Source organism: Rousettus aegyptiacus, unplaced genomic scaffold, assembly GCF_014176215.1.
Source record: "Rousettus aegyptiacus isolate mRouAeg1 unplaced genomic scaffold, mRouAeg1.p scaffold_m13_p_16, whole genome shotgun sequence".
NCBI classification, from domain to species: Eukaryota; Metazoa; Chordata; class Mammalia; order Chiroptera; family Pteropodidae; genus Rousettus; species Rousettus aegyptiacus.
The window spans coordinates 49,189,038-49,214,840 of NW_023416291.1; the positions used below are offsets into that span (position 1 = coordinate 49,189,038).

At 32.0% G+C, this 25,803-nt stretch overlaps 1 protein-coding gene across 5 annotated transcripts in view; it reads left to right on the plus strand.

The window, feature by feature from the left end:
* FSTL5 (follistatin like 5) overlaps positions 1-25,803 on the plus strand; it is a 798,802-nt gene that overhangs the window by 299,865 nt on the left and 473,134 nt on the right. The window contains exon 1 of one of the 5 annotated variants that reach the window (XM_016133064.2): positions 6,700-7,192. The exons of the other annotated variants lie outside the window; for them this stretch is intronic. The gene's annotated coding sequence lies outside the window, so the exon portion shown is untranslated. Of the gene's footprint in view, positions 1-6,699; positions 7,193-25,803 lie in introns of those variants that run through there. 5 annotated transcript variants of the gene reach the window in all.

Sequence of the window (25,803 nt, forward strand, 5' to 3'; positions counted from 1 at the left end):
TGCTCAAAAAGTATACTACAAAATGTTACTATGTATGCTTGTTTTCAAAAAGGCTGTTATTTTGGTATTCCTAAAAAATGTAGAATTTTAAATAAAATACTGAAACCAGCGAATTCAAACAGTGATTTACAGATTCTAAGGGAGAATATGTTTTTAAAACGTTGAAATGCAAATATTATATTTCAAAAGTTTTATAAGATTAACTCCAAACTATATTTGTTTTCATGTATTTGCTTAATACTTTAAATCCAACAATAAACATTAAAAATTTCCATTATAATATTTTTAATTTTAGTATTTATGTCATTGTTTTGAAACACAAAACTCTGGGTTTACACTGCTGTGCTCTGTATTCTAATATGCAATACTAACTTTGGCCAATAGATGCCGTAAGAGATCTCTTAAACACAAGAACTCCAAGTATTAAAATCATGTTTGAGCATCAGTATGTTCTCATACTTTATTTTCATAGTTCAGGTATACTTGTGAAAGAGCACATTTTTAGATTCCAAAGACTCTTAAGATTAGTAAGTATGAAATTACTTCTCTCAAACACTATTAAAATAATAGAAAAAAGAAAAGACAAACTTTCCAGAATTGCTTTTAAAAACAACAGAGTAGGCAGGGGTACATCTAATCCACTTAAATTGACTTATTTCTAATTTCAATAAATCCAGCAAAAACTATATTATAGAAATATTTCTCTAAAGTTAATTTAATCATAGAATATAAGGTTGAGTTGTAAAGCATTTGCTTGAATTAGCTGGTACTTTTAGATTTTTCTGAGTTTACTACAATTTCTATAACAAAACTATCAGCAGTGCACATTGAGCTCAATTAATGAAAGTTATTTTAACTATTGTTTTCAACTATATTTTTAACATTAAAGTTTATATATAGAAAAAGGATTACTCAGATATATGTGTTATATAAATCTGAAAAGATCAAATTATGTTGTTTTCTCTTTACATTTAGTTTACAAAAACTTATTCCCGGATTTTTTTTCCTATTAAGCCAAGGACTAAGTGATTTTTTTTTATATGCTCTGTCCATTGCCGTCATCTTCCTAATGAGGCTATCCCAAATGGAATAGACACATGGCCATATAAAAACAATTTTAATTTATTCACTTACACTTATTATACAAATAATTTCTTAATTCTTCAGTTCATTTGATACTCTCCTTGTTAGAACAACACATTCTGACACCATTGCTATGAGCCTGAGAATTTTGTTTATGGATGTATTGATAGAAGACAGTTTTATTGAAAGCGTATTCTCATTGTTTTCAGACTAAGAAAAAAAGTAAATATTTTTACTAAGCCAAAAAAGAAAGACAAAATATAGCTCTGGGTAAAACTTATAGTTTTATTGCTTGGGAGTCAGAGGATGTATGTGTATAAAGGAGCTTTCAAACGTGGCATATAAAAGTGCATAAAATACCGAAAACTAAATTAGATAACACAAACTTGAGTTTGGTAAATCTGTCTGTGAATGTTCATTTCACTCAATATGCTTAGATAAAAACCAGTTTTATTTTTCCATTCAATTTAGAAGACAAAACTTATAAAGTCCAAAATCCATGTTTTATATTAGAAAAAAATATTTGATTTACGGGTCTTTTCACACTCAGCATCATGGTACATCCTTTCATTATGGTCTACAGTGGTCTTTTGAATGGCCCATCAGAGTGAAATTCTAAATCCAAATTCAAATTTGAATTTTACCACAAATTATTGATGACGATTATCGACAATAATAAACACTAGATTATTGACAATAATAAACAGATCTATTCCTTAAAACTCGATCTAGAGTGTTCTGTTTAAAGGTGTAGGTTTTAGCTTTCCAATTAAGCAGCATTTACTGAAACACGTTCTGTCTGTTTTTCTATTTAATGTTACCTCGGTACAGACAGACGTCAACCAATTTCTTGAACTTACAACTTTTATCATATTATAAACTTGTCCAGGTTCTTGTGGAATTTGAAAAGCCCATTTACACAGTGGGAATTAAAGAATTTATATGTCCATTGATCTGAGAATTTGAAGGATAGAATAAAAAGTTACATCCAAATTTTAGCATGGTATTTCTGAAAAAGACCGCTACTCATTTATAAAATTTATCATTGTGATGGTACATTCGTGATTAAAATTATAAAGTCTTTCTTAGTGTATCTCCCTGAGTGTGAACATACTAGTATGAAAAAAACCTGACTTTCATATTACTCATGATAGATATAACTATTTCTTATCCAAAACTAACACAATGCCTGCACTATGATAGACAGTGAAAGGAAAAAATAAACATAATCTCATCTTTCAACATATATTGAGAGTTTTAAAAGTTAAGCTAATTTAATTAATCTCATGAAAACTGTGCAGTTGATTGCAAATCCCACTTAGGTCAATAATGTGTATGTGTGTGTGATTCAATAGCATTCTTCATTCTGTGGCTTTATGTATTAGCATTTAGGTTTTGACTCATAAACCTACCGTCCACATTTTAAAGGAAGCATATTTGAAAATCCTCTTCAGCTCATGCTTCCCCCAGCCAACCTCACTAATACGCAAATTGCATTTAAGATCACAATTTTGGGTTAGCTAAAAAATTTAGACATAAGTGCATTATATAAAATTTCATTCAATAATGCAATACTGTGTTTTGATATCCCATAACATGACGGCTATATCTCCAATAAATGTTCTATTAAAATAAAATAAAAGGTAGGTAATGAGAGAGAGAGAGAGAAAGACCCAGAGGGAGCAATAAGTGGAAAGAAGGAAGAAAAAAAGTTAAGGAACATAAGGAAGAAAAACAAAGGAGAAAGTTAAAGAGAGGGAAATATGTTTTTAAGTGTTAAATATTCAAATAATTTTGTAAAACAATGTACATTTAACATTTGGTATTGCTATTGAAAGGCTATAAAGCAAGAGGATAGAATTTTAGAAATTCTTTTTTCATCAGAACTAATTGTTACATGCAACATCCACTCTAAAAATATGATGTACATATATATATGTATCAGAAGAAAGCGCAATCACGTATAAGCCCGTTTTACTGGAAAGTTGAGCTCTCTAACATAGACACATTTTGTGCTTATGTTGTAATCTTACTGCTTTCTTTAATTAAGAAAGGCTTAGTCATTTATGGCTGTGACTTTTTCCTGGCCCTGCTTTATTTTAATCCCCTAAAATTAAAAGCGAAAATTACCTAGAAAAAAAAAGCAATGAATATATTTGCTTTTCAAAACAAGCATGTTCTTAATTCGTAGCAAACCTTCTCATAACTGATTCAAAAAGAAATATTAACAAAGTACACATTGTTATTATCTTTAGAGTATTTACAATTCTAATGTACTACAAATACATTAGAATAATTATTATTTGAAAAGAGCATATGAAATTTGATGACAGTACAAGAGTCCAAAGATAGAGAACCAGAAGGCAATGTGATTAAAAAGTAAATCTTTCATACAAGTATAAATATACATACACAAGACAACAACACAATGAGCTTCATAATTTCTGTGTATTACATTCTGGTATGTTCAGGTAAATTACCTAAATTGAAATCCTTAAGTAGATGTTGCTCATTCAGCTTTAAAAATATTTTCCTTGAGTATAATTACTTAATATTTTTGTTATCTTTCCAATGGCAGTTTACAACTAAAAATCCATTCGATCACATTCTGCATGCCTTACATTTTATTGTTGCCTTACCATTACTGTAAATAACCTGACAGTAATTACATGTGTGATTATATGGGAGAATATTGTAAATTGCTTAGTTAAAAATGAGTGACGACTTTAATAGACCCATTCAGTCCTCTCTTAGTTTCATGGGTAAAACATTTTTTTGACCTCATTAACCTCATCCTTGGTAATAGTCACTTGTCCCCTTTCTGCACTGCCCAAACTACTTGCCCTATGGTACCATTTTATAGTTTTAGTAACCATATATGAATATATTACACATAGGGGGATAGTTCTTAAGATATTGCATTCTAATATAGAAATTTCCAAAGTTTTTAATTCTAGCACAGAATTACAGAATCACAGATATGTATGGAACTTTAAAAAGAATTTAGTGCAATCCCCAAATTTTACAAATGATAATTGTGATGGAAGAGTTTAAGTCACTTGGTCTTGGTCACATAGTCATTTAGGACAGAACAAAATCTGGAATTTCCTAGGAGGGGACAGTCCTCCCAAAACTTCGCAACACGTCTGCATCTTCACATATACATGATAAAATTGCACTATTTCTTTTCTTTTGCTTTTATTCTTTACATATTTTTAAGACAATGAGAAATGGCCTATTTTTTTCTTTCCATATGTGAAACATAGGTTTGTTTTCCAGTTTCACCCATTAGGCTTGACTAGTGGTTACCAGGGGGAAGAAGGAGAGGAAGGAGGTAGAAAAGGTAAAAGAGTCAAATATTTGGTGACGGAAGGAAATCTAACTATGAGTGGTGAACACGTAGTGCGATATATACATATGTCATACTGTCGAATAGTACACTTGAAACTTATTGGATGTTGTTGATCAATATCGCTCTAATAATTTTTTAAAAATATTATGTCTGCCTTAATTGAGTGTATAGCCCAAAATAATCTAATCGCTAGAGTAAACTGAAAAATAGTGTCCGTTAAACAACTTATGATATAGCTTTGGTGGAATTTCAAAGTGCACTCTATATTTTTTTCCACAGTGAACTTACAAGTCTTCGATGACATTTAGGCATGTTGGCATGAAGTAGAACAAAAGATCTCATGTGTCATTTCAAAAAGAAGCATAACATGTGTACTTTGATCACCCTATGTACATGTTATTCAACTGGCACCATTTTAATTTTAATTGTAGAAGGCCCATCTGCCTCCAGATGTCAACGTTCATCCCCACCATGGTGTCTGAAACCATGATTAAGGTCACTTAGGGAATCGAGGCTCTTTTAAAATACATGCGTGTGTGTGTGTGTGAGTATGTCTGTGTAATAAGCAGTTCCAAAAGGCATGGATGGCACTTATTATTTATATACTTACATAAAATCAATAGTTGTCAGAGGAAAATAGAACATTGTAGGTACTTGGATGTAAGATGGTCTAGATGTGTTGGATAGATGTTCCCAGGGAACTTAATATTTGGAGGAAAAACCTGATTAATTCTGGAAGAAAGCTGAAAAGAAAGGCGATGTAGATATAAAGCAGAAAAAATTTGTCAGAAGCAAAGATACCATGTCCTTTTCTCAATTTTACTCCTGTTTAAATGACTCTTAAGAAGGAATCTGGGTATATATGCCCCAAAAGTAAATATGTTTCCTCAAATAATTTCTTAAAACACTACAGAAAATCAAATTTATTATTTTTTTCTGATAGGAAAATAAACAAGTATATTCATTTCAATAGAGCTCCTAAAGACTCTCATGAATAGAACTCATGCAAAATTATATTAATCTCCAGGAATACAATGACACATAGCATTATGTATGCATTTTGATGGAAAAAAAAAAAACGTGTTGAGTGCTACAAAACTTCTTGAGAAAACTTTATGACAAATGTTTTAGCCAACTTAAGAAAATTTAAGCTTAATTTTATTTGCCTATTTCTTCTAACAAGTAAGCCCTATGACTGTCGGTGGGACATGTAGATAGTATGTGAATAATGACCCTTTAGGATGATTGATAGGTTCAGTTCACTGTTTGTTTACAAGTTTAAGCTGTCAGGAATCTGGCCTGACAGTCCCTCTTTCTCTTGCTGTCAAGGCCCTTAGAGCCTCCCTGGGACAAGAAACATCACATATACTGAGAGAAATGCTAAAGGCTATGAAACGCTTGCAGCATACCCTATCTTTCATAGAATAACTGATATATTAGGCATAATAAATATTGCATAACCTCCAGGGTTCTGGCAGTGGGAGTTGAAACTGAGAACTTTTACTTTTTCTCGTTACTAAATGATTTTTTTTTTAGCCTTGGAATCTCCAAATCCACTCACGATGATGAAATATTTAAACCGTAAGAACGAAAAGGGAGGGTTCTGTAGATTTTGCCATAACACACATGAAGCCTGATACCTACACAGCACTCATATGACAAATTAAGAGAATATTATTTGCGAATGATGACAAGCATTTCAAGCGTTCACATTTTCTCTCCGTGCGCAAAGCTTTTTTCTTTTTTTCTCTCTCCAGAACAAGTTTCTGCTGCAGTGACTCCCTCTAGCAGTTCCGTGAACCGAGCAAAGGGAATGCACACACCACTCACATCCTTTCCAATAAACAAATGGCAGGAGAGGGAAAGTTTGCTTAGAAAGATTAAAAGGATCGAGGATTTTCATTTATTTACTTATTTATTTATTTTGAGTGGTTGAATAGATTTATTCTATTTCCCCATCCATCCTCTCCTTCTGCCTGCCCAGTTTCTCCTCTCTGCCCCCTCCCGCGCCCATCTTTCTGCCAGAGCTGTGGCGGCAGCGATCTTTGGGGGTGCAGAGAAACGGCAGTCCCAGCGAAGGCACAGGCTCAGGCGACAACGAAAGCATTTCAGTTTCTTCAAGGCTGGTGGTGGATGGATTGTAAAGTCCAATGATGATGCCCACGTTGATCATAAGCCTGGATTCCGTCTCGATTGTCTCAGCTGACCCTAACAAAAGCCCAGTCAAGGGGGCGGCCCCACACCTCTCGGGGAGTTGATATGCAAAACAGTTACGTCAGCGCTGGGGGGTGGGGCGCCCCTGCTTGAGTGGCAGCAGCTCCTGCTTAGGGAGGAGGCGCGAGAATCAGCCTGGTTCAGTGACTGAGACAAACTGTAGGTGAGCGGAGCTGGTGCTGTCCACGGTGCTGAACCTGGGACGCTAGCGGACAGGTTGCTCCAGCACCTCGAGGCAACGCCCTCTTGCACCCTCTGTGCCCCGCGGGACCGCTTCACCAGCAGGACTATATCAACTTGACAAAGGAGTGAGGTATCGGACGTGGGAGAGAGTCCTCTGCTTGCCACCTGGGCGCCCATTCAGGCGTGACTTTGGAGATTTCTATAGTTGTAAACCAAACTATTTACATCTTTTCTCAGCTAAGAAGATCTTTTTAGTTTTTATTTTTCTTTTTTTTTTTTTAATGACTGTTACTATTGTGATTTATATATCCACACCATTTAGGGATCTTTCTGGGAGACTTTTTTGACTGTTAAAATAAGGTAAGAAAAATCATATTGTTATAAATGATTACAAATGGGGGAGTAATGCAGACAAAATTTAAAAGCAAGTTGTGATTATTTTTAAAATTTGAAATGGGACTTTTGGCAATGATTGGAATAATTATTTTAATAATTGCTATTACTGTTATTATTACAAGAGCATCTATTGGTGATTATGCACTAAATTCTAGAGGGAAGTTGAGGGCTTTGTGGGTTTTTTGTGTGTGAAGTTAATGTCATCATGTTACATCTTGTTTTATAAATATACATATTTGTAGAGCAACATTTCCAGCATGGCTCAAAAAACCAGGACCCATTCAATGCAAACCCCCAAACATGTTAGTAAATTATATTAAATAAATTGACCAACAAGTTGTTTAAAACAAATGCAATCTTAAAAAAAAAAACATTTGAGTGGGCTAATCTCTGATTAGTTAATATTACCTCTGGTATCTAAAGCATAGACTACAAAGTGCAGAGCTTTCTTAACAGTTTTGGAGGGGAGGTGATAGAGATAGAAGCATTTATACCACGCAGGGTTCATGTAGATATGTCATTAAGCAGTAGATCCAAATAAAACTTATGAAACTCAGTCTCAGAATTCTATGCCCCAAGGTCATGTGTATTTCTAAGTTGTGGGCTATTTGTTCTTCTATTGACTAGTAAATGTCACCCCTCCCATCCCCTTAGGTTATAGGTGGGTGCTAATGGGAAGCTCTGATTTAATAATACCATTTCAGCTTGTATTATAGTTGCTACTGCTGTTTGTAATTGAATGGAAGTGGGAAGCGTGGGCTGAGAAAATATCTCGCTATTTCGGCAATGTTTAACCTCTTGCATGCTTAACAGAGAGCTTTTCTCTACTTAGGAGGTTTTCTTTTGAAGCTGTATTCCTTTTGTCAATTGGCAGTCTGTTCTGAGTGTATATGGAGAAATAATTTCATGTAGGAAACCACCAAACACCACTTCTCATAGTGAACGATTATTAAATGATAGAAGTTAGCTGGTGCTCTGTATTTCCTATTACTTCTCAGACTTTTCTTGATAGGCATGATGGTTTGTCTGATAAATAGAATTATGACCTTTCATTTATGTCATTCAGTAACATTAGATTAAATGTAAATCATGGCTGGAAACATTGGGATGAGGTTTCCTTTACATTCCTGGGAGAGAGTTCAGGTTGTGACAAGATGTCCTATGTTAAGAGGAATGGGTAAAACATAAGCTGTTTCAGAGTTCATAGGTATCACTCGACTGACTCGGGCTCTGTTTTTCAGCAATTAAAGAGTACACTAAGTTTCAATATTTTGTATTTTTAATTATCACGAAAAATTTTACTCTAGTTGCATTACATTTACAAAGATAAACTTTAGCTTTAAAGTTTATGATTTAAAATAATTCTTCTGGGTAGAGTTTTTTTTCATTTTATTCACAGCATAGTCCTACATGAGAGTGAGTGATTGTTGTGAGAAATGGATATTACTGCAAACACTAGAGGTCAAATCTAAATCCTCTTAAGTTGTTCCCATGTTTTACCCTAAGCAGATATTCTTTGTAGGATTTCTGTCTGTCATGTGATCTTACGTTAAATATTGTTACAAATTTTTAAAGACTATGCAAGTAGAGGACCCAAAAGGGATAGTGAAAAACTGGGCTATGAATCTTATACAAAAAGCTTCCTTTGAAGATATAAGAATCATTTTTTCCTTCTATATATTTTGAAATTTTCTCTTTAAAACTAATTGTATTGGTATAAATACTCATACTGTTGATTTTCAAACACAATATGGCTTCTTTTAAGTTCAATTTTATTTTTTCTTTATTATATTGACACATCAACGTATATATTAATTTTATAACTTACTTGAAAGGCAGTAACATGTATTAACACTATATTCTCCCAAATGTATGAATATCTCATTGACTTCTTTTTGCATAAAGTTTTCCAAAATGTCTTTGTTCAAGTACAGACATTGAGACTGAACTACCAGTGTCTGAAATTCTTTTAGATGAAGTTAATATTGTCACAGTGAGATTGTTAAATGCTAAAATCAAAATATGCTATTGGTAATAATGAAATCAGTCAAAGATAGGTTCAATTGCAAATTTAAAATATTCAAAGCATTTTCCCTGATTTTTTTTCGTACCTAGCTTTTATATGTTACTTCTGAAGAGGTAAAATTAGGTGATTATAATTACCCCAGAGTTAGCATCTGGGGAACACTAGTTAGATATAGAATATTGCTCCTACTGTAAACAAATAAAATTGCCAACTTTGAAGACATCTATGAAAGATATTCAGATGTGGTGGCCCTTCATTACTTCTTTAACCACAAAGAAATGACCATGTTTTGGAGTCATAACTTGCCTATTAAAGGTAAAATTTAAAGGAATACTCAATACCACAACAATGGATAGCCTGCTAAAGCATTAATTCACTTTATTACATAAGCAGCACAAGAGTATGTCATACTTTTTTTTTTACTTCAAGGTGATGAACTTTTACAAAGCACATGGAAAAATTACTGAAATAATTTATGTCACATGACACACTTAAGTTTTTTTTCTTAATTGTTTTGCAATTTCTTAAGGCACATTGATCTAGATAAGAAATGAAACTAAAAAAAATGTTCCTGAACAGATGTCTGTTTTTTCCTTACAATAAGATGAAAACTACATGTGTTTGTTGGAATTTAAGATAAAGGTGAACAATTTGGGTTTTATTTAACCAAGATTACATAGTTGTTTTCTATTTACTAACATGTACAGTAGAGAAATACAGAAAGTATTAATAAGCCTGAACTGTGCTAAATAGTTTGAGTGAATTACTATTTTTATAGTAGCTTCTAAAATTACATTTAAGAAATTAGGCAAGTAATAGTTTGTTGAGTTGTTTTGAATAATAACCATTTTCATATGTAATACTCATGTGTCAATGAGGCCAAAAGACCCTGAATAATGTGTTCCTATGAGTCTTTTATACTTATCCCAAATCGCCATACTAACTTTAATATTTTTTTATTACTGACTATATTAGAAAATTCAAAAGACCCTCATGAACTAATAAGCTGGAAAAAAAGTACTTCCTATTGCTAAGGTTGTAATGGCTGCGTGACCAATTATCCTTTACCAAACAGACTTAATCACCTTCTGCTTCAGTACCTCCAAGTCCTTTGGGCATAGTTTGCTTAAGGTGAGCTCTAAGGTCCCCTGTGGAATATCCTAATTTTCCCATCCAATTGGTCACCACACAACAAAACAATTGGTCCCTTTGTGCTTTCTCCTTGGGATTGAGAAAGTTAATATGATTATAATGGATAAGATAGTGTGTTTAATAAGTTCAGGATTCCAGGAATCCAATGAGTTTTCCAATGAGTTTTCTCAAAGAGGAAGAATTATACAATAGATAAACATTTGATATAACAAATGTGTGTGTGTGTATGTGTGTGCACGCGCACGTGTGTGTGCACACATGTATAATTTTTGGCAGCTTTTACTCTACCAAAAACATGCAATGAGAATAATCTGGAACATTTGACAAATGCTACTTAATGTAACAATATTGTACAAAATAAGCTATAATACAGTAAATAATTTTAAGGGAAAATGTGTCTTCTAGTTATCTTTTTTTTTTTTTTTAATTTAGGCTAGTATGCTTGAGCACACACCAGTTTCTTGGCATGAAAATGTCATTCAGGAATTCTCATGCTGATTGGCAAAGGAAGAGACAATTGGAAGTGAAAATTTGCCAGGAATAAGAAACAAAGTGGATGTGTGCATAATGAAAAGTTACCTACATTGATTCTGAGAAAATATGAGTTCTGATAAAGAATTTGAAAGTTATTATCTCTAAAAGAGACACTTCAGGTTTAGTCTCTAAACATCTTTGGGTAATAAGTCATGCATTTCTAAGAAATAAATCCTGGATATCCATATACCTAAAACATTTTTAATCCTCGTTAATCATTGTTTTCATGTGTGGATGTGGTAAAATGTGGGAAGAGCAGCTTAACTCTGAACTTTCTTGCTTTAAAACCAAGTAATTAATATTAATTTAATGTGACTTTTGGTATCAAATTATGTAAATCTCTAAAGCAAAGTGGTTGCTTAGTGAGTTCATTTGCATGTCAATACAGAGAATATTTTTCCCACTCATAACTGGTTCATAGCACTGCCAGCAGTTCTCAAGTACAATGGAAAAGATTTGACAGTACTTTTTTTTATTGAGATTTATTTAAATAGATTCATTGCAATTGACAGTTAAGAGAAAATTACTTTAGTGATATTTTTTCTCTGTGCGAGTATCACCGCCGAAGTAACAATTAAAACATACATACAGTAGCAATTCAAACATACAAACTTGAACTATGTTCCCCAAAGATGATGAGAAAATGAAAATAATTTACCTTTCATGGTTGGACCATTTTCACCAAACATATTAGGTAGTGTTTTAATGACCACCAGGGACTTATTTTTTCTAATTTCTAAAACTCTAAACGTAAAGGTTCTTAATCTCATTAAGGGATAGATGTTCTCATGCACTCTATGGTTATATGCCCTTTTATCTCAAAGCCACAGTAATTGCTGTGACCTGGGTGTCCATTAGGTTCTGAACTTGCCTCATTTAGGATCACGGAGGTGGTCCCATTCATCTTTCCAAAAAAAGAGAACTAGTGAGTTGCTATTAGTAAACACATTTGCTGTCTCGTGATAGATTATCTGTTGATATTTGAACATATAGTCTTTGAGTCTTGATTTGCTTATACATCTAGGAAGAGGAAGAAGACAGAAAAAACACCATTCAAAGTACTAGTATATATATATATATATATATATATATATATATATATATATATATATATATTTCATCTATATCAAATCATTTAACATTTAAATAACCACATAAAAGTTCATGCTATCTTTATTTTAGATAAGGGAAAGAAGAAACTCAGATCAAAGCTCTCCACCTCTTCAGCCCATGGTCACGCAACTAGAAACAGGTGGATTAATCAATTAAACCAAATTTATTCCTGTTTCACCTATACCGCACTTTATAGCACCTCTATTGGGGTCAGATATTCAACTGGGTGTGTCTTATTTATAACTCTTTTCTATAATACCCTCTTTACTACATGTGAATACCTCTCATTATGTTCCCAAAGTTTTTCCTTAATTATTGTCATATTCAAATCATTTCATAGCATATGTTTTTTTAGTATAGCCACATTAGAGTATACAATAACTGTCTTAAGGAGTTTATTCTTTGTATTTAATGTTGAAAGGTGCTATCTATCCCATTTCATAGATTATTCAAAATATTAGCAGCAGGCAATGTTTTCCTTTGTATCTCTAACAGGATAAGAAACAATACAATAAAGAGATTAACGCTTCCTAAGAGTTTGAGGGATTTTTTTTTCTCAAAAAAGTCCTACTGTACACCAAATTCAGATAGAAATACGTGTTGGAATTTATCCCACTTCAGTTAATCAGCATCTGTGTTATCAACTGCTACTCATATTTAAACCTTCAGGTTACTTAGTTGCCAATATTTCGAATAGTCTAGGAGAACAAATGAGGTAACCAAAATAAAATTCGTAGTTTTGAAACAGTACAGAAAGAGGTAGTCTAGTGTGGGCTCTCGAATGCTTAGGAAAAGCTAAATACTTTATTGTTTCTTGTTCTGTTTGAGCTACGAAGGGAAATATTGACCACCAGTTGATTCTTGTTTTCATAGAGCTTTTAGGCTGACTGTGTAGGAGGTGAGTGCTGGTGGCAGTAATTATAACACAGATCCCCAGTGGGCCACGGACTTGCATCAGATTCCCCAGAGAATCCTCATTATCCAAGTTTTCAGTGTCCTTATTAAGCAGATCCCAATGGATAGATAAAAGTTTGGTTTGTGGAGGAAGTTTAACTTAAAAGTGGAAAGGTTTATAGGGCTTTTATTAACTAACTATGTTACGTTTGGATTAGCAATACCCCAGCGTTTGACTTTTGAAATGAAGCTTGGTATAAACATTTTTATTATTGAAATTTCTGTACTACTTTGTATACAATTTATTTACTTCACTGTTTCTCATTCTCTGTGGATCCCCATAGGAAGTTCATTCACTCTAATAGCTATAATCATTCTGTCTTCACAGATATCTTTGGCCCAGATTTAAACTCTATTAATATATTTACAAAGGTCTGCTAGACATTTCAACTCTGATTTCATGGTGGCAGCACAGACCTCATGAACTCATCATCTTCCCCTTGACATGGTTTTCTATACTAATTTTTCTTCTAGCCAGTTAATGACATGCTCTTTATTTTATTCACCTAGGTCTAAAAATTCATAGGTGTTTTAAATTTATATCATTCTTACTGTACTATATGTAGTGAGTCCCCAAGTTTAATATTCTTTCCTTTGTAATGGAGCTTAATCGATTTCTCTATTTTCTGTTCATGCTTCTTATCAAGTTTACCCTGACCCAGACTGCCCCACCTCAGCTAGAATTATTTGGACATTCTCTGCATTGATCTCTCTAGTTCTTGTTTCTTTGACTGTAACAAAAATTAATGATTACAGCTACTAAAATTTTTAATGATTCACAATATGCCATGCAAGGTGTTAAGTATTTATAAACATCATTTCGTTTTATATGCACAACATCTTATGAGGTAGATATCAAGAGACCAAAGCTTCAAGAGTTATGGTGCCCACGGAGCCGGGAGTCAGACCAAGCTGTCTGAAGCCAGCTGCCTGATCATAATCAATGTGCTCTGCTGGTACAGACTTCAAACTTCTTCTAAATTCCTCTTGATTAAAGTGAGCTTTCGAATGTCACTGTGTTCGGAAATCATCAGTGAATCTCTAATTTTTACTGTATTAAGTCGAAATTCTCTGTTTGTTTTTTGAAATCATTTTAATTGGTTCTACACCGTACAAGTAATTAATCTGATTTTCAATTTTCTCATATATGCAATGTACATAAATAAAACAGAGAAGGGTCAAAATATAAAACATGATTCTTTCCCTCTATGTCAACACAATGACCTGTGTTGTATTTTCAAGAACCCCAACCTACACCCGCTCCTCCGTTTCCAACCAAGTTTTCTGACAATACAAGTTTATACTGTGCTCACATGTCCTTTTCAGTCTGTATTTTTTTGTCGCGACAAGTGGCATGTCAATGTCACTGCGAATATCACCAAAGTGTTCATTTTTTATATGTATGTATTTATTTTCTATTGTTGCATAAAAATCATCATTACTTTAGTGGTTTAAACATTTATTATCTCATAGTGTCCATGGGTCACAAGTCTGGGGACTAGTTGGGTCCTTTGCTCAGGATCTCACACCAGGGTTTTAGCCAGGGCTGGGCTTTTATTTGAGGCTCAAGGTTCTCCAAGATCACTGGCTCTTGACAGAATGTTTTTCATTGTAGCTCAGAATTCATGGAAGATTGTTTCTTCAAGGCCATATAATAATGTTGCTGCTGACTTGTTCAGTCTCTGACCTCCATATCTTCTTTTAAAGTACTCACCTCATTAGGTCAGATCCAGGTTGCATAATCTGCTTTTTGATGTACATAAAGTCAATTGATTTGGAACCTTAACTACATCTTAAAATCTTTCCTCTTTGCCATATAAAATACCACAAAAGCAATATGGCATCACCTACGTAATATTCTGTTGGTCAAAAGCAAGTTACAAGTTCTGTCAACGCACAAGGTAAGGTGATTATGCAAGAGCGTGGGTCATGGGGATTCATGTTAGAATTCTGCCTCCGTACCAGGTTCAAGTTCTACTTGAACCTCAGAGTCTTTCTTCTCCGTTGTAGCTCCACTGAACTCACCCCTCTCCTCATTAGCATTAATGATCTGAACAGTGTGACATTGCTTTTGGATTTTTTGATGTGTCTCAGGCTGTTTTTCCTAATGAATTTTAAATTCATTTTAAAAGAAAAGGCCTAGGAATTCTTTCCATATGTATAAAACTTTGTGGTTTAGAGTTATTTTATATACATATTATTTAATTTAATTCTCATTAAAATGTACTCTTTTTTATGTTTGCTTCTATTATACAGTGTTTTAAACATATAAGATCATATAATAAATTTGTACAGTGTTTTGTATATGTAAGAATATAATAGATTTCTGCTCATAGACTGATTAATGTTTCTAGATAATCTCTGTTTTCAAGCTTTTGCTTTTGGTCTCGGCCTAAGTAAAAACCACACAAAGTGATTTTATTATCTTATTTTATGCAACATGGAATCTATTCATGCAAATCAGAAATTTATATTTAATATTATGCTTTATAAATAGCATATAAATTATCTAGATGATGAAAATGTTCTTAACATTTGCTATTTGGAAAGTGTAGGACCTTTGCTTTATATTTACTTTGAAAGAAAAACACTTTTAAAAAAAAGTCATCTTCAAAAAAATATCTCACATATAATACTAATAATTTTGTTCCTGTTTATTTGGTCTAAAATTGGTAACTAATTGAACAATTCCTTTACTAAAGAAAAACTTCATTGCACTTATATATTTAAAGTTCAAATATAATTAAAACTTCATTGTACTTATATATTTAGAAAAACTTCATTGTACTTATATATTTAAAGTTCAAATATAATTAAAATAAATTTATCTTGACAAAAGCTAAAGAAACTTAACTAGTACATAAATTCAAATTTTAATTTTAATAAACAATATTTTAAAATTATTAAGATCATATTTATCATAAAATTAATAACTAATACAATAAATATTGATTAAGTACCTACTATGTTTCAGATGCCCTTTTGGGTGCTGGGGGTTGAGCAGGAATGACAAAGACAAAGTTCCCTCTTTACTCTTTCTGTGAAAAGGCAGAAAATAAACAAGCCAATAAAGATGAAGGATAATGTCTGGCACTGATAAGCGTCATGATGAAGAGTAGAACAGGCAAAAGACTGAGAAGGGATGGGAATGCTACTTACGATAGAGGTTATCTCAGGTGCCAACCTAGTCATTCTGCATGTGCAGTTTCTGTTAAGTTAACATTACTAATCCCTGCTGTGAATAATGCCGTGATAAACATGGGAGTGCAGATGACTCTTCGAGATCTTACTTCAGTTCTTTGGGATAAATACCCAGCAGGGAGAGTGATGGGTCATATGGTATTTCCATTTATTATTATTATTATTATTATTATTATTTTCAATTTATTATAGTTTTGGTGACATTGGTTAAAAAATGCAGTAAGTTTCAGGTGTACAATTTAACAGTAAGTCATATATATTGCGTTTTGTGTTCCCTTCCCATAGTTTCTGTCACCACATATTTGACCCCTTTAACCCTTCTACCTCCCTCCTCCTCGCTCCCTCCCCCTACCCTCTGGTAACCATAGTCTGTTGTCCATGTCCATGAGTCTCTGTTTGTCATATTTTTTTGTCGCTTTTAGGTTTATATCTCACATATAAGTGATAACAAGTGGTTTTCAATTTTTTCTGTCGGGTTTATTTAGCTTAGCATGATTTTTCTCAAGGCTCATTTGTTTGCGACAACATGGATGGACATTTTTAATTTTTGAAGGAAATTTACATACTGTTTTTCATAGGAGCTGTATCAATTTACATTATTACCAACAGAGTACAAGGGTTCTAATTTTTCTGCATTCTCACCAACACATTATTATTATTATTATTAATTATTATTATTATTCGATGCTAGCCATCCTAACAGATGCGAAGCACTATCTCATTGTGGTTTTGCTTTGCATTTCTCTAATTAGTAATGTTGAGCAACGTTTCATGTGTCCGTTAGCTATTCACATATATTGTTTGGAATATTTCTTATTCTTGAATGTCAAATTATTGGCAAAACCCAGAAGGCTCCATCATAAAAAAGTGGATTATTTGTGATTTTCACGTTAATAAAAATTAGCTTCTCTCTTTGTTTGACAGTATAATACATTTAACATACGTTATTTAGATTAATTTTTATTTTCATTTTCAAGTATACTTTCCAGAGCCTGTTACCTCTAAATTCTGGGACTCGAAGCGAATTTCTGAAAATTAGTTTGTCCTCTTTGTGCACTGCAGTTTATTTGTTCAGAACTTCACAGTACTTCATAGAATACTTAAGAGCTGTAAAATCTATGGTCCTTTGATGCCGTGATCCAGTGAGCTGGTATTTATATCAAACGTTCCATTATCCCAGACACTGTGGCATTATTAGGGAACGAGAAATGCTTAGAATGCCTTTTGGTTTTGTGCACATGCTTGAGAAACCACAGCGTTTATTAGTTATTTTGGAATTACATTCTTTTTTACAAAAACTGTTACATCATGGGGCTATGTAAGGAAGAATCAAAAGAAAATGAATGTAATAAAAATACATACACAACTTTAAAAAGTACATGCAACATTTAGATGCACAATATCTCAATCCTTTGGCTGAATCTCAAAAGTTAGTGCACAAAAAGTAAGGCTTGAAAGAGCTTGCACAAGTAGTGCCAATGCTTTGTCTGAATTATTTCTTTTGGTGACATTTCTCATGAAGCCATAATTAATTCAGCTAAAAATATTAAAAGTTGAAGAGGAAAATTTCTAGAAAATGTTCTGCATGTTAGGTCTACATATTTACAATTGATGACAATAAAGATTTCCAATCAATATCCTCTACAACTATTTATTTTCTTTTGGCAAGTCTCCTATTTCCCTCCATATCCTGAGACCTGAGCAAGGTGAAAGCCTTGCCTTGAGTTTGTTTCCCTTTCTTTGTACAAATAGAACAACTTAATTGATAAAGTCTGGAGTAGAACCATGTGCCCAGCTGTGAAAACTGTTCTCGACGCTAGCATTCAACTGGGCTTCTTGTTAATTATATATGTTTTGTTGAGCATCTCGGTTAGTTAACAACTGTCTAAAAATCAGTAAAGGGAGCTCAAAAAAGCATTAAGGATATTTTGATCCTAGCTTTCTAATGTCACCCTGCTCATCTTCAAAAATAGTCTTGTTTATGTATAGGAAATAAAGATATGTTTACTTGCAAAATAACCTTTTTGAAATTGTGGAATTCATGACTGTTTAAATAGAGGTATCACAATTTCTCTCTGAATTTCTTTGTCTTATTCATTACAGAAGCACATGGGTTTGATTTATAAATTGCTGAAGCACTATGAAGACCCCACTCTGTGATAATGAAGTTTTTACTGCCCCAGTTTTTAGATCTTAGCACAGGGTTCTTGATGCAGAAAAGAGAACGTGAAAAGCAGATGCGTAGTGTTCAAGAGACATATACAAAATATCATTAGGCTTAAATTAAATCTGTGACAGTCATAATATATCAGGCCATATCCTAAAATTTTACTGGTTTGCTCAAATACTCTGAACTTAAACATAGTTTTTTGCTCTTACCCAAGCAGCTGTAGGAGCATCCTCCCAAACTTTCAAAAATCAGCAGAAAACTAAGAACATCAGTCCTCAGAAACCTAATATTTTTAGCTAGCAACTTCATGCTAAGGGCCATGTCCCATATTTATATATCCTATACATTCGAAAGTATCAGCTATCTCAGGTTGTTTTTTTTATTGATAGCGTTATTCAGTCCTGATTTAAACTGAATTAATAGATTCTTCCCTTGCATTATGACATTTTGGGAATAATTGCCTTTACATAGGACACTGAAATTCAATAGTGGCACATGTGACTTATTGAGATCATAGTAAATTTGCAATTTAGTAATATATATTCTTTACTGTTGATTGACATGCATATTTATGTGAACACCAAGCAATCTATGAACTTTTGAAATGTGTATTTGAAATTCAAAGTTTTTATCATTATAAAATTTCCCCAAAAGTTGAAGCACTTAGTAAAATCTCCGGATCGTTCTTAAAGTTAGAAATAACTATTATTATATTATTTTCTATAATGATTATATCAGTTCATTCAAGTTAGTAATGTTTGAGATATTTTACCATAGTGTTGAGTATTATGATGTTGTTAATTTAACAATGAAAATCACAATTTCCAGATTTTTATTTACATTTGCTCATTAACGAATGTGACTTTTTAATATGTTTCTTAGAAATAACTCCATTGTAAATTTTCTTTAATGTCCCTTGACCATTAATCTAAGAGAACCTTAACTTGATTTTACAGAATTAATAAAAATTAAATTCAATAAAATAATAATAATGTTCATAGTCATTTATCGAGCAATTATTAGGCTCTCAGGCACTGCTCTAGATACCATGTAATTTATTTCACTAAAACTTTAGAACAGTGTTTGAGGTAGAATCGAGGCTGAGCCCAGGCTTTCTCGGGAGACTGAAGGCCACACTGTCACTGACAGGAAGTGCACGTGGGCCTCGCAAGCTCAAAAGGCCCCAATGTTGCAAGGCTATGTAGTCAAACCCTGCCATTTTAGTTCATATTTTCCATACCAGCTTTCATTTTTTTTTGCCCATTCTAAAGTCACCAATAAAAATACATTATACTCAGTATGTTTTTCTAGAAAGCACTTGGGTTTCTTAAGTCCTTAAGTATTTCTTCAAAGTGACTCATCTCTTGAGTATGTAAGATTCGGAAAAAAGATATATTATTCCAAAGCAATTCTTATTATTTGTTATTTTTTAATTAAGAAATTCTAAATTGTAGCAGAAAGCAAAAGCACCATAAATTAAAACTTCCCTTAATTTACAGGGGAAATAAAACTAACTTTATTAATGCAATTTTATCTTTATTTTCCTTTCAAGTCTGATCACTAAATGGTGAAATATCATCAGCTCTTCTATTTCTGGCATTTTTCGAATATTTATCTTAGAAACACATGTTAAACTGAGCATAATATTAAAACTGACAAATTAAGTAAAATAATAAGGTAACATTTATACTGGGAACAAAATATTTTTAAAAATCATCTTATTTTCTTAAAAAAATTAGATTTACATGTACCTATATCAATGTAAATAAAATATATAGACAAATTGAATGAATCTGCATTAACTTTTCAGTGACAGGAATCTTTATTATCATCTAATTCAATAATGAGAAGCTAAGATTAAGCCATTTCATTTTAATTGGAATTAGACTTAACCATGTATGGGCCTCATTTCATTTACTCCATACCTTCAGATTTTCGTGTATAATCCTGAACAGATAGATTTAGCACTTCATTTTGGGGGGTGGTTATTTTAATAACTTGAACACAAAACTTCATTTATGAGACTCATAACTATGATCTCAAGGGGAATGATACAAACGAAAGGTTTTGATTTTGACTTTGCAGAATTTTTCCTCACACAAGCTTGGGGAGAATACCATCAAACATTGTTTTTGTTCATTTGTTTGTTTATATATGTTCTTTTAAGGCTGAGTACTAAATATGATACTTCTAAAAGTTTACTCCTTGTAATCATGAAAGCTCTTAAAATTCATTTTAAATTATATAAGCTGTATGTATTTATAAAATGGTTCGGTAGATTATTCCTGTTTGAAATTCAAGTGAATAATGTTTGATTCAGGAAACAAAAGTATGGTAATAAATCACGTGAACTTCGAGAATGTTTATATTATTTTTTTTGAGCTACATTGTAGAATCTTTTTACATGTTTGAGATGAACACAATTACCTTTTTGGAGGTGAGCTACATATACAGCATTTTATTTGTGATAGTATATAATTTTAATCATGTTTACCTTGAAATATTTAATTTTACTAATGTACAATATATATCCTCTAAAACCTTTAAAATCATTTAGAAATTTCATACCTACTAACATTCAGATATGTACATTTTCAATAGAGTATTATATTGATGTGTTTAAAGTTGAAGATCCACCAGAATCATATATATACTACATATAATGGTTGAAAATGCAATAAAGCTCCAAATTCAAGACTTAAAAATTTTAGGGTGACATAATTTTTAAATTAAAAAATATGAATAGTACATTTTATTTACTTTATTTTGGATTAGGTTCAAAGATTTTTTAATGATAAATTTTTCAGTGATAATTGTGGACATTGAGAGAAGGTTTAGTCACCCACAGTGGAATAGTCTAATTTGTTCACAAACTTACCTAATATGAAAGATTCTGACAGCCTCGATATTAAAATATTTATTTATTATTTTTTAATATCAAATCTCACTAAATATTGGTCAGTAATCTGCTATTTCTAGGTAACACAGATTGTGGTGTAAATAATGAAGGTGGGTCAGTCAGCCACATAGGAATGTCTGTTATTTACCTAAATGATCTATATAGTTAGAATATTATTTTTATAAATAAAGACAAATAAGATTTAGATGGGTTAAGGAAACAATACAAACAACAAGAAATGCCTCTAGACTACCTCTTCATTGAGAGGAGGATAGTGAATTGATCTCAAGTAGAATTTTAAATTAAATTGCGCACATAAATGTGAATCCAATTTGGAATTTTTCACTCTATTTTGTATTTTCTCACAGCAAGAGAGTGAGTGTATAATTTTTTTGCTACAAATAAATCTTACAGCTTTTATTACAAAACATGCTTAGAAAAACCAAGCATCCAAGAACTGTTATAGATTTAAAATCCATTATTCGCCTGTTGTGAAAACAGCTTCTTGTGAAATGTTTCTTAATGTTAGACTTGATGGGCATTATTTGAAAAGCAATGTTTCTGTGTTAATCTAGTGAGTGTTACCTAAAAAGAAATAGATAAATTTAGAAACAAATTATTAGATAAGAGTATTTACAACATTTTGAAACAGTAAAAATTGGAGAACAAGTGAGACCACATTTAGGAAGAACCTAGGGAAAAGTGGTGATTAAATGTAATGTGATGTCCTCCTTGGATCCCAGCAAAGAAAACAGTCACTAGGTGAAACTAAGGAGCTCACAGTACTAAGTATAGACTTCACTTAGCAATGATGTGTTGCTATTGGTTTATTAATTTTTATAAACATGTCATATTCATATAAAATGTTTACAAAGACGATATCAGGTATTGGGTAAATGGTTACTATGTAGCATATGGTATAAGAACTATCTTTGCAATGTTTCTATAAATCTAAAACTTATAAAAATATCACAATATTTTTAAATGAGTGAGAAAGAAAATGAGATAACAAGGCTACCTTAGCTATAGATGAGCTACTGATTTTTTCTGTAATCTAATTTTATGGTATACAGAAAATCACAGATTTGAATGTTTTTAATTTTCTTTATAAGTAGCATAAAAATTATGACAAAGAAATAATATTAAGAAATTTACCCTAGAAAGGAAATTCTATATTCGATCCTGAGAATAGGTTCACTTCAAAGCTTCACAAGTATTTCAGTTAACGAACAGTTATCTAGTGTGAAATTTGTCTATATAGACAGATCAAAAATAGATATGTACATACATGCATGCATACATACATGTAGATATTGGTAGAGATGACAAGATCTATAAATACCTGCATTCAAGTGTTAGAAAGGAAATAACATTGGGTACTTAATGGTTAAGGTCTGGGTTTCAAAAATCATTATTATATTCTTCATTATTATTCTATATAAATAAAAAACTGTCATAACTAGATATCTTTTAGTAATAAAAGAACACCAAAATCTTAAATACTGTGGTGCAGTTATACATTTTTTTAGTCTGTTTATCTGTTCCTAAAATACAGCGTAAATGATTATTTGAAGGTACGTTCATAGAGATTTCATGTGAAAATAGTACACACTATTTCGAAAGTTTAGGAAATTCAAGGTGGTTTTACCACCAGCCTTGGAGAATCATAATACACATTAGGCTATCATAAGCTTTACAAGCCCGCAGGTCCTGAACTGTGTTAGAAATTATTATTTTGTACCATTTTCTAATTCCCTTTACCGTCTGTGCATACAAAAAGATTATGCTGACTTATCCTCTTGCAGCTAGCATGGTCATGTGAATTGTCTGGCCAGTGAAGGGAGAGAAGGCATAATAAGGGTGTGTTCTATCCGGAATATTTAAGAGCTAATGTGTCTGATCTTTATGTTTCTTCTCTTACCGTGGCATGTTCTGATGTCAGGTTGAGACGAAGGTGTCATAGGTAGGGTAGTCTTCATTAGTTCTTTTATTTATTTATTCATCTATTTATTTACTCCACAAAGAGACTCTCTTGACAATTCTAAGTGGATACAGAGCACAGGCAAAAAATACTTTTTAAAAAAAAATAATCATTATACTTTTTACAAATACAGGTTCCTGAGATTTGGAATTGATTGTTGTGTTACCTAGACCCTCTTGATTATAAATACTGTATAAAAACCTCTATAAACATATTTTTATAGATCTTTTGAAAATAAAGTTTTATTTTTATCGTACCTACTGGTAATATGCTATAGTCATTTTTCCTAAATCTTTCTAAATAAGTATTTTGATGTTTATTTCTAAAATCCATTAAAAAGTTGTGATAATTACATTTTCCTTTCATTATTTTTTAAAGAATAAATTCTTATGTTTTATATGTTTATAATTATCCTTATGTGTGAAATGCATGCTTGTATGGATTTGCATTTGTGTTTTTTGTTTTTGTTTCTTTTCATGTGTATGTACTGGTACTGGGTATGTGCTTATTCAAAATGTTATTGTATAATATAGAAACTTAGATTTCTTTTTCAATTTTTGAGGATTATCACTTCTTAATTTACAATCTATAGTGATAATTGTGTGTGAATAGCTTAACATTCTAAAATAAGTACTTTTATGAGCATTTTTATAAGATGATTACCAAACCAAAAAAAAAAATAGATATTTTATAATAACAATTTAGCAAACCAGATTACTATAATATCTGTATATGAGATTTTACTTACTTCTTTTGCTTTTCTGTATTAGTTCCTTGGTATAAAATGCATACACTGTTTTCTTATTCATCATTATATTTGTCAAATCATATTTTCAAAATGTCCATGATGTTATTGATGTTTACAACCTTATCACGAGGAAGCACAACTTTGGATTTGATGTCATCCTCTGGATCTGACAAGGTTGTTTAAAAAATTAAGTTGAATTTAATTCCATACTAATCACACACACTGAGTGATTATATGCAACATAGCATACTCTGACACATTTGATTGTAATGAATGGAATACAGCTTAAATAGTAACCTAGAAATAAATTTTCACTTGGAATAGCCTTGTGGGAGAAAAGTTCAAATTAAATCCTCTTAGTGCATTAAAATGCAAATATAAGAAGGCAATCCAATTGAGTTACATTGATAATGGAACATATAACACAAATGGAAATTCCTCCCAAATAATTAAGTTATAGCTACATAAATCACTGATGTGTGCATTTGAATTTTGTTCCTTTCGTGCATGCTTGAAAGTTCATTAACTTTGGATCACATTAGAATTCGTTTTGTTTATCTCGCACAGACCAATCACTCAATGAGTCCCTTTTCCCACTGAGACCAGTGAAGGTCCTTCACCACTCTTCACTGCATTCACGATACTATAACAAAAACTGTCCTCTCTGCCAGCTGGTTTTGTTTTAGACATAACTATGGAAGCGCTGAACTTGGGGCATCACCCCAAGAGTTTCTTCCTTTTTATTTTATTAAAATTATTGGGGTGACATTGGTTAATACAGTTATTTCAAGTGTAACTAATTTTGACCCTAAACTATACGATATTGTCAGAACAGTAATCTTCATACTCCAATTATGTAATCTTAAGAGGATACAAAAAATCTTTAGGGAAGATTCTGCTTACAATCTATGTAAAAGCACGCTTCTCCTGGTGTGTGTATATGTGTGTGTGTGTGTGTGTGTGTGTGTGTGTAGTGACAGAAATAAAATATAGTGACCTTAGCTGTTGAGATTTAAGATTCTAAGCTTTGGTCTTTTGAATCAGTGTGATGACTTAAAGATTCAGGTACTCAAGAAAATACAATTTATAACAATTATGGGGGCCAAGGGACTATTTCAGTTAAGTGAAAAAATGGAAAGAAAATAATATGCTTTGGACACTTAAGTTCATAATGATGTCAATTATATATGTAATTAGAAAGGAGCACTAACAAGTATATTCACCACTAAATATATGTAAGGTTGTCTTTGGTACAATTTCCCATCTTGAGAAAAAGTCACCTGCTTTCAAATTTAAATTATATAGAGAACACTGGTAATATAAATTCATAAAAAATTTTAAAAAATGAAACATTTGAAATAAATCAAATTTAATTTAAATTTAGAAAGCATATGTAAATGTCTCAATAAAAATCAAGCTAGTCAATAACTTAAAAGTTATATTTTTTAATCATTGTAATTTAATATTTTAGAAACAAAATGACTGAATTAAATATATCTTTCAGGTTATTACTTATGAAAAGTAAGTGTTGTTGAATTTTTCTAGTTGTTAAATAACTCTAGATATTATATTTGAGATATTACATGACGATAACAATTAGATAAATATTTTAAGGATAAAGTGGTTGATTTTCTCATAAAAAAAATCAGCTCACTAAGAGTTGTCATGATTTAAGAGTCTAACGTGTGTTAAAGCAAATTGTTAGGTATTATAAATACACTATTTTATTTAATTCATACAATGTCCTCATAAGAAGAAATGAGAGAAGAAAGGAGAGAGTTTAAATTATATGATTAA